Source organism: Capra hircus, chromosome 5 (genome assembly GCF_001704415.2).
Source record: "Capra hircus breed San Clemente chromosome 5, ASM170441v1, whole genome shotgun sequence".
NCBI classification, from domain to species: Eukaryota; Metazoa; Chordata; class Mammalia; order Artiodactyla; family Bovidae; genus Capra; species Capra hircus.
Genome location: NC_030812.1, coordinates 66541278 through 66554082, shown reverse-complemented (window position 1 = coordinate 66554082; position 12805 = coordinate 66541278). Strand labels below are relative to the sequence as shown.

Here is a 12805-nt window from a genome sequence, read left to right as displayed (position 1 = left end):
ACAGAATGAAAACCACAATCACAGAAAACTAACCAAACTGATCACATGGACCACAGCCTGAACTCAATGAAACTATGAGCCATGCCCTGCAAGGCAGTCCAAAATGAATAGATCATGGTGAAGAGTTCTGACAGAACATGGTCCACTAGATAAGGGAATGGGAAACCACTTCAGTATTCTTGCCTTGAGAACCCCATGAACAGTATGAAAAGGCAAAGAGATATGACACTGAAAGATGAACTCCCCAGGTCAGTAGGTGCCCAAGATGCTACTGGAGAAGCATAGAGAATTAACTCCAGAAAGAACTGTCGACTACAAATTGGCACTTACCAAGGGCATTGCCAAGGAGTGAACAATAAAGGCATTTGCCATCTGCCTCTATGGAGATTGAACCCCATGCTGCTATAGCTGTTGATCTTCAACAACCCTGGAGGGAGTTCACGGTGGAATGAGGCACTCTGTGCTCCAGGGAATCTGGTGGGACAGGTCTTTAGATAGTTTGGTATTTTTAGGAGCAGATTTCATGATCTTAATCCTTGCATCTCCTCATATCTAGAGAAGCACTAAATCCCTTCATGGTGACATCAGATCCTCATGACTAACAAAAAACCTTTTGTAAAATGAGTGCTTCATGGTATTGAACCCCCCTTCACCAAAACCTTATATATTGACCTTCCCCACTGAATGGCAAACCACTTCAGTATTCTTGTCTTGAGAATCCCATCAATGGTATGAAAAGGCAAAAAGACAGGACACTGAAACTCCTCAGGTTGGTAGGTGCCTAATATGCTACTGGAGATCAGTGGAGAAATAACTCCAGAAAGAATGAAGAGATGGAGCCAAAGCAAAAACAACACCCAGTTGTGGATATGACTGGTGATGAAAGCAAGGTCTGATGTTGTAAACACTAATATTGCATATGAACCTGGAATGTTAGATCCATGAATCAAGGCAAATTGGAAGTGGTCAAACAGGAGATGGCAAGAGTGAACGTCGACATTTTAGGAATCAGCAAACTAAAATGGACTGAGTGAGCTTAACTCAGATGACCATTATATCTACTATTGAGGGCAAGAATCCCTTAGAAGAAATGGAGTAGCCGTAATAGTCAACAAAAGAGTCCGAAATTCAGTCTGTGGATGCAGTCTCAAAAACGACAGAATGATCTCTGTTCGTTTCCAAGGCAAACTATTCAATATCATGGTAATCCAAATCTATGCCCTAACCAGTAACACTGAAGAAGCTGAAGTTGAACAGTTCTATGAAGACCTAAAAGACCTTTTAGAACTAACACGCAAAAAAGATGTCCTTTTCATTATAGGGGACTGGAATGCAAAAGTAGGAAGTCAAGAAACACCTGGAGTAACAGGCTAATATGCCCTTGGTGTACAGAATGAAGGAGGCCAAGAGAACGCACTGATTATAGCAAACACCCTCTTCCAACAAGAGAAGACTCTACACACGGACATCACCAGATGGCCAACACTGAAATCAGATTGATTATACTCTTTGCAGCCAAAGACAGAGAAGCTCCATACAGTTAGCAAATCAAGACCGGGGGCTGACTGTGGCTCAGATCATGAAGTCCTTATTGCCAAATTCAGACTGAAATTGAAGAAAGTGGGGAAAACCAGTAGACCATTGAGGTACGACCTAAATCAAATCAGTGGAAGTGAGAAAGAGATTCAAGGGACTAGCTCTGACAGACAGAGTGCCTGATGAACTATGGACAGAGGTGTGTGACATTGCATAGGAGACAGGGATCAAGACCACCCCCAAGAAAAAGAAATGCAAAAAACCAAAATGGCTCTTTGAGGAGGTTTTATAAGTAGCTGTGAAGAGAAGTGAAAAGCAAAGGAGAAAAGGAAGATATACCCATCTGAATACAGAGTTCCAAAGAATTACAAGGAGAGATAAGAAAGCCTTTCTCAGCAATCAGTAAAAAGAAATAGAGGAAAACAATAGAATGGGAAAGACTAGAGATCTCTTCAAGAAAATTAAAGATACCAAGGGAACATTTCATGCAAAGATGGGCTCAGTAAAGGACAGAAATGGTATGGACCTAACAGAAGCAGAAGATATTAAGAAGAGGTGGCAAGAATACACAGAAGAACTGTACAAAAATATCTTCGTGATTAAGATAACCACGATGATATGATCACACCAACAGCCAGACATCCTACAGTGTGAAGTCAAGTGGGCCTTAGGAAGCATCACTACAAACAAAGCTAGTGGAGGTGATGGAATTCCAGGTGAGCTATTTCAAATCCTAAAAGATGATGCTGTGAAAGTGCTGCACTCAATATGCCAGCAAATTTGGAAAACTTGGCAGTGGCCACAAGACTGGAAAAGGTCAGTTTTCATTCCAATCCCAAAGAAAGGCAATGCCAAACAATGCTCAAACTACCGCACAATTGCACTCATCTCACAAGCTAGTAAAATAACATTCAAATTTTTCCAAACTAGGCTTCAGCAATACGTGAACCATGAACTTCCAGATGTTCAAGCTGGTTTTAGAAAAGGCAGAGGAACCAGAGATCAAATTGCCAACATCTACTGGATCATAGAAAAAGCAAAAGAATTCCAAAAAAACATCTATTTCTGCTTTATTGACTATGCCAAAACCTTTGACTGTGTGGATCACAACTGTGGAAAATTCTGAAAGAGATGGGAATACCAGACCACGTGACTTGCCTCTTGAGTAATCTGTATGCAGTTCAGGAAGCAACAGTTAGAACTGGACATGGAACAACAGACTGGTTCCAAATCAGGAAAGGAGTATGTCAAGGGGTTATATTGTCACCCTGCTTATTTAACTTATATGCAGGGTTCAGATTGGTTCAGCCACACAGTTGTGCCCAACTATTTGGGACCCCATGAACTGCAGCATGCCAGGTCTCCCTGTCCATCACCAACTCCCGGAGTCCACCCAAACCCATGTCCATCGAGTCGGTGATGCCATCCCACCATCTCATCCTCTGTTGTCCCCTTCTCCTTCCCTCAATCTTGCTCAGCATCAGGGTCTTTTAAACTGAGTCAGCTGTTTGCATCACATGGCCAAAGTATTGGAGTTTAACTTCAACATCAGTCCTTCCAATAAACACCCAGGACTGATCTCCTTGGAGATCCTTGATTTGGTTGGATCTCCTTGCAGTCCAAGGGACTCTCAAGAGTCTTCTCCAACACCACAGTTCAAAACCATCAGTTCTTCAGCACTCAGCTTTCTTGTACAATATACAACTCTCATATCCATACATGACTACTGGAGAAACCATAGCTTTGACTAGATGGACCTTTGTTGGCAAAGTAATGTCTCTGCTTTTTAATATGCTGTCTAGGTTGGTCATAACTTTCCTTCCAAGGAGTAAGCATCTTTTAATTCCATGGATGCAATCACCATGTGCAGTGATGTTGGAGCCCAGAAAAATAAAGTCAGCCACTGTTTCCCCTGTCTTCCCATCTATTTGCCATGAAGTGATGGGATCGGATACCATGATCTTAGTTTTCTGAATGTAGAGCTTTAAGCCAACTTTTTCACTCTCCTCTTTCATTTTCATCACGAGGCTCTTTAGTTCTTCTTCACTTTCGGCCATAATGGTGGTGTCATCTGCATATCTGAGGTTATTGACATTTCTCCCAGCAATCTTGATTCCAGCTTGTGTTTCCTCCAGCCCAGAGTTTCTCATGATATACTCATGATGCGCATATAAGTTAAAGAAGCAGGGTGACAATATACAGCCTTGACATACTCCTTTTCCTACTTGGAACCAGTCTGTTGTTCCATGTCCAGTTCTGACTGTTGCTTCCTGACCTGCATACAGGTTTCTCAAGAGGCAGGTCTGATGGTCTGGTATTCCCATCTCTTTCAGAATTTTCCACAGTTTATTGTGATCCACACAGTCAAAGGCTTTGGCATAGTCAATAAAGCAGAAATAGATGTTTTTCTGTAATTCTCTTGTTTTTTCTATGATCCAGCAGATGTTGACAATTTGATCTCTGGTTCGTCTGCCTTTTCTAAAACTAGCTTGAACATCTGGAAGTTCATGGTTCAAGTATTGTTGAAGCCTGGCTTGGAGACTTTTGAGCATTACTTTACTAGCATATGAGATGAGTGCAATTGTGCAGTAGTTTGAGCATTGTTTGGCATTGCCTTTCTTTGAGATTGGAATGAAAACTGACCTTTTCCAGTCCTGTCGCCACTGCTGAGTTCTCCAAATTTGCTGGCATATAGAGTGCAGCACTTTCACAACATCATCTTCCAAGATTTGATATAGCTCAACTGGAATTCCATCACCTCCACTAGCTTTGTTCGTAGTGATGTTTCCTAAGGCCCACTTGACTTCACATTCCAGGATGTCTGGCTCTAGGTGAGTGATCACACCATCATGATTATATGGATCGTGAAGGTCTTTTTTGTACAGTTCTTCTGTGTATTCTTGCCATCTCTTATTAATATCTTCTGCTTCTGTTAGGTCCATACCATTTCTGTCCTTTACTGAGCCCATCTTTGCATGAAATGTTCCCCTGGTATCTCTAATTTTCTTGAGGAGATCTCTAGTCCTTCGCATTCTATTGTTTTCCTCTATTTCTTTACATTGATCGCTGAGGAAGGCTTTCTTATCTCTCCTTGTTATTCTTTGGAACTCTACATTCAAATAGGTATATCTTTCCTTTTCTCCTTTGCTTTTGGCTTCCCTTCTTTTCACAGCTATTTGTAAGTCCTCCTTTGACAGCCATTTTGCTTTTTTGCATTTCTTTTTCTTGGGGATGGTCTTGATTCCTGTCTCCTGTACAATGTCATGAACTTCATTCCATAGTTCATCAGGCACTCTATCAGATCTAGTGCCTTAAATCTATTTCTCACTTTCACTGTATAGTCATAAGGGATTCGATTTAGGTCATACCTGAATGGTTAAGCGGTTTTCTCCACCTTCTTCAATTTCAGTCTGAATTTGGCAATAAGGAGTTCATGATCTGAGCCACAGTCAGCTCCTGGTCTTGTTTTTGCTGACTAGAGCTTCTCCATCTTTGGCTGCAAAGAATATCATCAGTCTGATTTCGGTGTAGACCATCCGGTGATGTCCATGTATAGAGTCTCTCTTGTGTTGTTGGAAGAGGGTGTTTGCTGTGACCAGTGCATTCTCTTGGCAGAACTCTATTAGCCTTTGCCCTGCTTCATTCTATACTCCAAGGCCAAATTTGCCTGTTACTCCAGGTGTTTCTTGACTTCCTACTTTTTCATTCCAGTCCCCTATAATGAAAAGGACATCTGTTTTGGGTGTTAGGTCTAAAGGTCTTGTAGGTCTTCATAGAACTGTTCAACTTCAGCTTCTTCAGTGTTACTGGTCGTGGCATAGACTTGGATTACCGTGATATTGAATTTTACCTTGGAAACGAACAGAGATCATTCTGTTGTTTTTGAGATTGCATCCAAGGACTGCATTTCAGACTCTTTTGTTGACTATTATGGCTACTCCATTTCTTCTAAGGGATTCCTGCCCAAAATAGTAGATATAATGGTCATCTGAGTTAAATTCACCCTTTCCAGTCCATCTTAGTTTGCTGATTCCTAGAATGTCGATGTTCACTCTTGCCATCTCCTGTTTGACCACTTCCAATTTGCCTTGATTCATGGACCTAACATTCCAGGTTCCTATGCAATATTACTCTTTACAGCATCAAACCTTTCTTCTATCACAGTCCCATTCACAACTGGGTTTTGTTTTTGCTTTGGCTCCAATCCTTCATTCTTTCTGGAGTTATTTCTCCACTGATCTCCAGTAGCATATTGGGCACCTACCGACCTGGGGAGTTCATCTTTCACTGTCCTATCTTTTGACCTTTTCATACTGTTCATGGGGTTCTCAAGGCAAGAATACAGAAGTGGTTTACATTCCCTTCTCCAGTGGACCACATTCCGTCAGACCCCTCCACCATGACCCCTCCATGTTGGGTGGCCCCATAAGGCATGGCTTAGTTTCACTGAGTTAGACAAGGCTGTGGTCCATGTGATCAGATTGGCTAGTTTACTGTGACTGTAGTTTCAGTCTGTCTGCCTTCTAATCCCGTCTCTCAGTGTCTACCCTCTTACTTGGGTTTCACTTACCTTGGATGTGGGGTCTCTCTTCATGGCTGCTCCAGCAAAGCGCAGCTGCTGCTCCTTACCTCAGATGTGTGGTAGCTCCTCCCGGCCTCCGACCCTGACCTTGGGCGCTGGGTAGCTCCTCTAGGCTGCCGCCCCTGTCCTCGGCCGCAGGGTAGCTCCTCCAGGCCACTGCCCCCGACCTCGGGCGCGGGGTAGCTTCTCTCAGCCACTGCCCCTGACCTAGGGCACTGGGTAGCTCTTCTCGACCGCTGCCCCTGACGTCTGGCCCTGGGTATGCCAGGCTGGATGAAGCACAAGCCGGAATCAAGATTGCTGGGAGAAATATCAATAACCTCAGATGTGCAGATGACACCATTCTTATGGCAGAAAGAGAAGAGGAACTAAAGAGCCTTGTGATGTGAAAGAGGAGAGTGAAAAAGTTGGCTTAAAGCTCAACATTCAGGAAACTAAGATCATGGCATCCAGTCCCATCACTTCATGGCAAATAGATGGGGAAACAGTGAAAACAGTGACAGACTTTATTTTGGGGGCTCCAAAGTCAATGCAGATGGTGACTGCAGCCATGAAATTAAAAGACGCTTGCTTCTTGGAAGAAAAGTTATGACCAACCTAGATAGCATATTAAAACGCAGAGACATTACTTTGCCAACAAAGGTCTGTCTAGTCAAGGCTATGGGTTTTCCAGTGGTCATGTATGAATGTGAGAGTTGGACTATAAAGAAAGCTGAACACCAAAGAATTAAAGCTTTTGAACTGTGATGTTGGAGAAGACTCTTGAGAGTCGAGTCCTGAGTGTGCATTGGAAGGACTGATGAGTTGCAACTCCAGTACTATGGCCACCTGATGTGAAGAACTGACTCATTTGAAAAGACCCTGATGCTCGGAAAGATTGAAGGCAGGAGGAGAAGGGGACAACAGAGGATGAGATGATTGGATGGTATGACCAACTTGATGGACATGAGTTTGTGTAAACTCTGGGAGTTTGTGATGGACAGGGAGGCCTGGCATGCTGCAGTCCATGGGGTCACAAAGAGTCAGATATGACTGAGCATCTGAACTAAACTGAACTGCCACTTTGGAGCAGTTTCTCAGAGCTATCTGAGATGCTGCCTCCTGGGCTATAGTCCTCATTTTGCTCCAAATAAAACGTAACTCGCACAACTCTCAAGTTGTACGTCTTTTTAGTCAACAGAATGAAGAGATGGAGCCAAAGTGAAAACAATGCCCTTGTGGATGTGACTGATGATGGAAGTAAAGTCCTTCGCTATAAAGAACAATATTGCATAGGAACATGGAATATTAGGTCTATGAATCAGGGTAAATTGGAAGTGGTCAAACAAGAGATGGGAAGAGTGAACATCGACATTTCAGGAATCAGTGACTCAAGAGGGATGGGTCACAGCGGAGAATTTTGACAAAACGTGATCCACTGGAGAAGTGAATGGCAAACCACTTCAGTATTCTTGCCTTGAGAACCCCATGAACAGTATGAAAAGTAATCATGATAACTTCCTGTAAAATCCAAGGGGAACAAAACAGGCCATTGACCTAACTAACTCTCTTTCACTCCCTACCTCCTGAATGTTTATATCACCTTTCTAGAGACAAAGCTATATCTCGTTTCAGCTGCCTTTCTCCCTCCAAAGGCTATATTACAAAGATTCTCTCCCTGCTCTCTAGCCTACTTCACATCTTTCTACTCCCAGTCTCAATTACCCTCTTTTTATCTAACTATTCCCAACAGTTTTATCACAGTATAAACAATATACTATACAGTTAAGTTTTAAAAAAGTAGAAATAACAGATGTCTTCTCACACTAGGACAATGGCTAAATTACAGCAGCTCTCTTGTTCTTCAATAATTTTAATGGCTGGATACTATTTAAGACTCAAAACAATATGGAAATGGTTTGACATAATGATATTTAAAAAGAAACAGAATACCAAATCCTATGTACTGTAGTTTTGCAATTATGTAAAACTCTGCCTATAGATTTTTTTGTAGTCTGAGCCACCAGGGAAGCCCTAAATACTGATTGGAAGGACTGATGCTGAAGCTCCAGTACTTTGGCCCCCTGATTTGAAGAGCCAATTCCTTGGAAAAGACACTGATTCTGGGGAAGACTGAAGGCAGGAGGAGAAGGGGTCAACAGAGGATGAGATGGTTGGATGGCATCATCGACTCAATGGACATGAGTTTGAGCAAACTCCTGAAGATGGTGAAGTACAGGGAAGCCTGGTGTGCTGCAGTCCATGGTGTCACAATGGATTGGACACAACTAAGCAACTGAACAACAAGTGCCTATATAAATCCTGAAAATGAATCTGTAAAATGGTCATGTAAGTTGTTCTGGCATGATAGGATTAGGTATGGCTTTTTCTCTCTTGTATTTCTCAAATTTAAACATTTTTTTGCAAAGCATAATAACTGGCCACAAATTGCTACATAGAATCCTTAAACAGAGCCTGGAGTCAAAGACACTGAGGAAATTTTACTATAGACTTGTGCTGGATGATATTATCATATCAACATTAAGCCCAACAGGTTTTTGTAGAAGAGTACTGCTTCTTTAGAGACACATCCTGATATAGACTGTTGACTTGGGTGAATTGTTAGATTGCTGGGTTCAGTTCAGTTCAGTCACTCAGTCGTGTCCGACTCTTTGCGACCCCATGAATTGCAGCACGCCAGGCCTCCCTGTCCATCACCAACTCCCGGAGTTCACTCAGACTCACGTCCATCGAGTCAGTCATGCCATCCAGCCATCTCATCCTCTGTCAAACCCTTCTCCTCCTGCCCCCAATCCCTCCCAACATCAAAATCTTTTCCAATGAGTCAACTCTTCACATGAGGTGGCAAACTACTGGAGTTTCAGCTTTAGCATCATTCCTTTCAAGGATATCCCAGGGCTGACCTCCTTCAGAATGGACTGGTTAGATCTCCCTGCAGTCCAAGGAACTCTCAAGAGTCTTCTTCAACACCACAGTTCAAAAGCATCAATTCTTCGGCACTCAGCCTTCTTCACAGTCCAACTCTCACATCCATACATGACCAATGGAAAAACCATAGCCTTGACTAGACGGACCTTAGTCGGCAAAGTAATGTCTCTGCTTTTGAATATGCTTTCTAGGTTGGTCATAACTTTTCTTCCAAGGAGTAAGCGTCTTTTAATTTCATGGCTGCAATCACCATCTGCAGTGATGTTGGAGCCCCCAAAAATAAAGTCTGACACTGTTTCCACTGTTTCCCTATCTATTTCCCATGAAGTGATGGGACCAGATGCCATGATCTTTGTTTTCTGAATGTTGAGGTTTAAGCCAACTTTTTCACTCTCCTCTTTCACTTTCATCAAGAGGCTTTTTAGTTCCTCTTCACTTTCTGCCATAAGGGTGGTGTTAGTAGTTTTTATGATTTTTGTAGAGAGTGCACAATATTATATTTCTGTTTGGATTTGTGAGGAAAGTCTGGCGTATTCATCTTCATCCCATCACCTTCAGTCTTGTCCCTGCACTGAGGGTGGTTTGCATTTGAAAAACTCAGGAAATTTCAAGTCAGCTAACCCTAGAGACATTAAGAAACTGAGAAGCAATCCCTGAGACTGATTTCTTGATTTCCTTTGTTCAGACAGAATCCCAACAAATTCTCTGGTGCAAAACAAACATCTCTAAACAGGGGCCCTCAAAATGTGGTAGGCATACTCTTAGAGGTCTCTTCACCTTTTTAGAGGTGAAACTATTTTCATAATAAGATACATTTTTCTTTTTCACTGTTGGGGTCCTTAATAATGTTTAAGAGTAAAGACCTGAGACCAAATTTTTAAAAACTACCAACCTTGACATTTTGAAAAGTCTGAAAGAAAGAATATGTGAAAAGTGGAGTTTCATTAGGACCCCAAATTTTAATCTAGGATTGTAAAACAAACAAACAAGTTCTTCTCTTAAACCTAAGAGAATACAAGTTGGTTTCTCTTTCAAAGCCCCTAAAACTAATTGGAATAGGGCAGTCTTCTACACCTCTTTTTAAAAAATTGTTGTTGGTGTTGTTCTTTTGTTATGAGCTCTGATTCCAGGAAACTTAAAATGAAGAAGGAGGAGAAGAATAAGGAGAAGGGGAAGGAAGAGGAGAAGAGGCAGGGGTACAGAGGGGAGGGGAGAAGGAGGAGCAAGAGAAGGAGGAGAAGCAGTAGAAACAGCAACAGCAGAAACAGCCGGACTGCAAGGAAGAGGTCCATCAACAACTCCGCCTTTCTGGATCCTTAATCATTGCATGAAGGTGCAAAGGCCTGTGTTTCTACCTCATGTTCATAGCAACTAACAGAAAACCAGCTGCTCATTAGGAGAGTTGACTGATCAGAATTTTGAAGGGACCAGATCAAGGTCAAGAGGTTTACACCAATCAGAGAATAAGAGAAGTAACCCAAGAACTTCAAAGCAGGGAAACATGGGGGAGGGCAAAGAAGAGCCCAACAAAGAAAGCAAAATGGAAAGGTTAAACACAGACTGTAACTGCCACTTGTTAGAACTTGAATTTTTGCCATTAATTAGCAACATGATCACTTCAAATGTGATGATAAAAATTTTATAGCTCTCCACTTTGCCTGCTGTCATCACTTTCTGGTTTGTGGGTTTCTGACATGTGTGTTTTTAACCTGTTATGTGTGGTTAAAAGCATCTGGATGCAAGAGCTCTGAAGAAGTCAAGGATTTCTGCAGATCCCATAGCTTAACAAAACTTTTTATTCAGTTCATGTGCAAAGACCACAAATACACCACCACTATCAGATTATTTTTAAATAAATGAATTAATTTTTACTAGTATTTTATTCAAACCACTTTTATTCAAAGAAACATGGAATATCATTACACTTGGGTAATAGTAAGGAAGCTTAAAGGGGAAGCATATATGATCTACAAAGTGAAGAAGACAAGATAATTATACGTGTTTTTTGAAGACTGCAGGGTATGAGACATGCTAGAAAGATAAAACACAAGTATTTGTGGAAACACAAGGAAGACTAGAAACTCTTTAATGGGGACTTCCCTGGTGGCCCAGTGGCTAAGCCTCTGAGCTCCCAATGCAGGGGGCCAGGGTTTGATCCCTGGTTAGGGAACTAGAGCCCACATGATGCAATCAAGACTCCATGCAGCCAAATAAATAATCTTAAAAAAAAAAAAAAGAAACTCTTTAATGGAACATGCTGATGAGTCTCTGATGCTGAACATAATACTGAGTTGACCAAAGAGTTCATTCAAGTTTTCCATAACATCATCAGAAAAACCCAAATGATCTTTTTGGCTAACCCAATATAGCTTAGTTTTTAGTACTAGTTATTTACCAACTTGGGGGGAAAAAAAAAACTTGGATGATTTTCAGCTTTAAAGGGAGATTTTAGTTCTTACAAAGAATTTGTCATATGAAATACTAATTATGTTAGAAGCAAGCTGTTACAAAAAGGCAGATGACATCCTGGCCATAGCTCTTCTTGTGTGTCCTTCAAAGGAGTCTTATTAGGAGGTTAAAATTAAACCCGGGTTGTGGTGTGGATCCTTGCCTAGAAGGAATTTTCCACTCGCCTCACTCCATAACTGTATTCGAATAATATGCGTGTCCAGGATTCAATGGCTATATGAACCTGAGAATATACATTCTGAAAAGAAATATCTCTTCCCCAAAGGACTGGTTTATGATGGGAAAAACAATGCCAGAAGATGGAGAATGTTGTTGCTGCAGCAGACTGTGTGGGGGCGGAAGGAAGGTTGGTCTTGGTTTACCCAATCACTCAGCCCAAAGGGTATCCTGTCAAGGCTGGGATTACCACAGGGAACTTGGAAGGGCTATTTAAGAACCAACTGGCAAAAGAAAAAAAATATCCAACTTTCTCCTAGCCGGTAAATTTCATATTGATACTGTTAATAAGAGAAGAAAATCACTTTGAGGAAAATACTATAGAACTTCTTATGAATCAGAAATACAAACACTTAAAAATATTACATGAAAGAATAAAATTTTAAAGTGTTTCCTAGTATATTATCTTTTTTAAATGATTTAAGAAATCAGATTTTTCTCATCTACAATGGATATATCCTTGACTTAATAATGCCCTCTAGACTTTAATTTCTTCATCTGTGAGATAACAGTTGGTCTAGATATGTGCAAAATTTCTGCAAATATGACTTTTCTGGACATAAAGCATATACATGGAAGAAAGTATAAGTGCTACCTTTGACTGTACAACACACCCACTACAAAATCTGAATTACAATCATTAAGATCATGAACTCCTTATTGCCAAATTCAGACTGAAATTGAAGAAACTGGGTAAAACCACTAGACCATTTAGGTATGACCTAAATCAAATCCCTTATGACTATACAGTGGAAGTGAGAAATAGATTTAAGGGACTAGATCTGATAGAGTGCATGATGAACTATGGATGGAGGTTCATGACACTGTACAGGAGACAGGAATCAAGATCATCGCAAAGGGAAAAAAAATGCAAAAAAGCAAAATGGCTATCTGAGGAGGCCTTACAAATAGCTGTGAAAAGAAGGGAAGCCAAAAGCAAAGGAGAAAAGGAAAGATAGACCCATCTGGATGCAGAGTTCCAAAGATACCAAGGAGAGATAAGAAAGCCTTCCTCAGTGATCAATGAAAAGAAATAGAGGAAAACAATAGAATGCGAAGGACTAGAGATCTCTT

General features: G+C 41.3%; 1 non-coding gene across 1 annotated transcript; it reads right to left on the bottom strand.

Annotated features, from left to right (window-relative positions):
* Positions 11327–11416, bottom strand: MIR2284E (microRNA 2284e). The gene has a single exon (NR_129677.1). It is a non-coding gene; the product is annotated as a microRNA 2284e (primary transcript).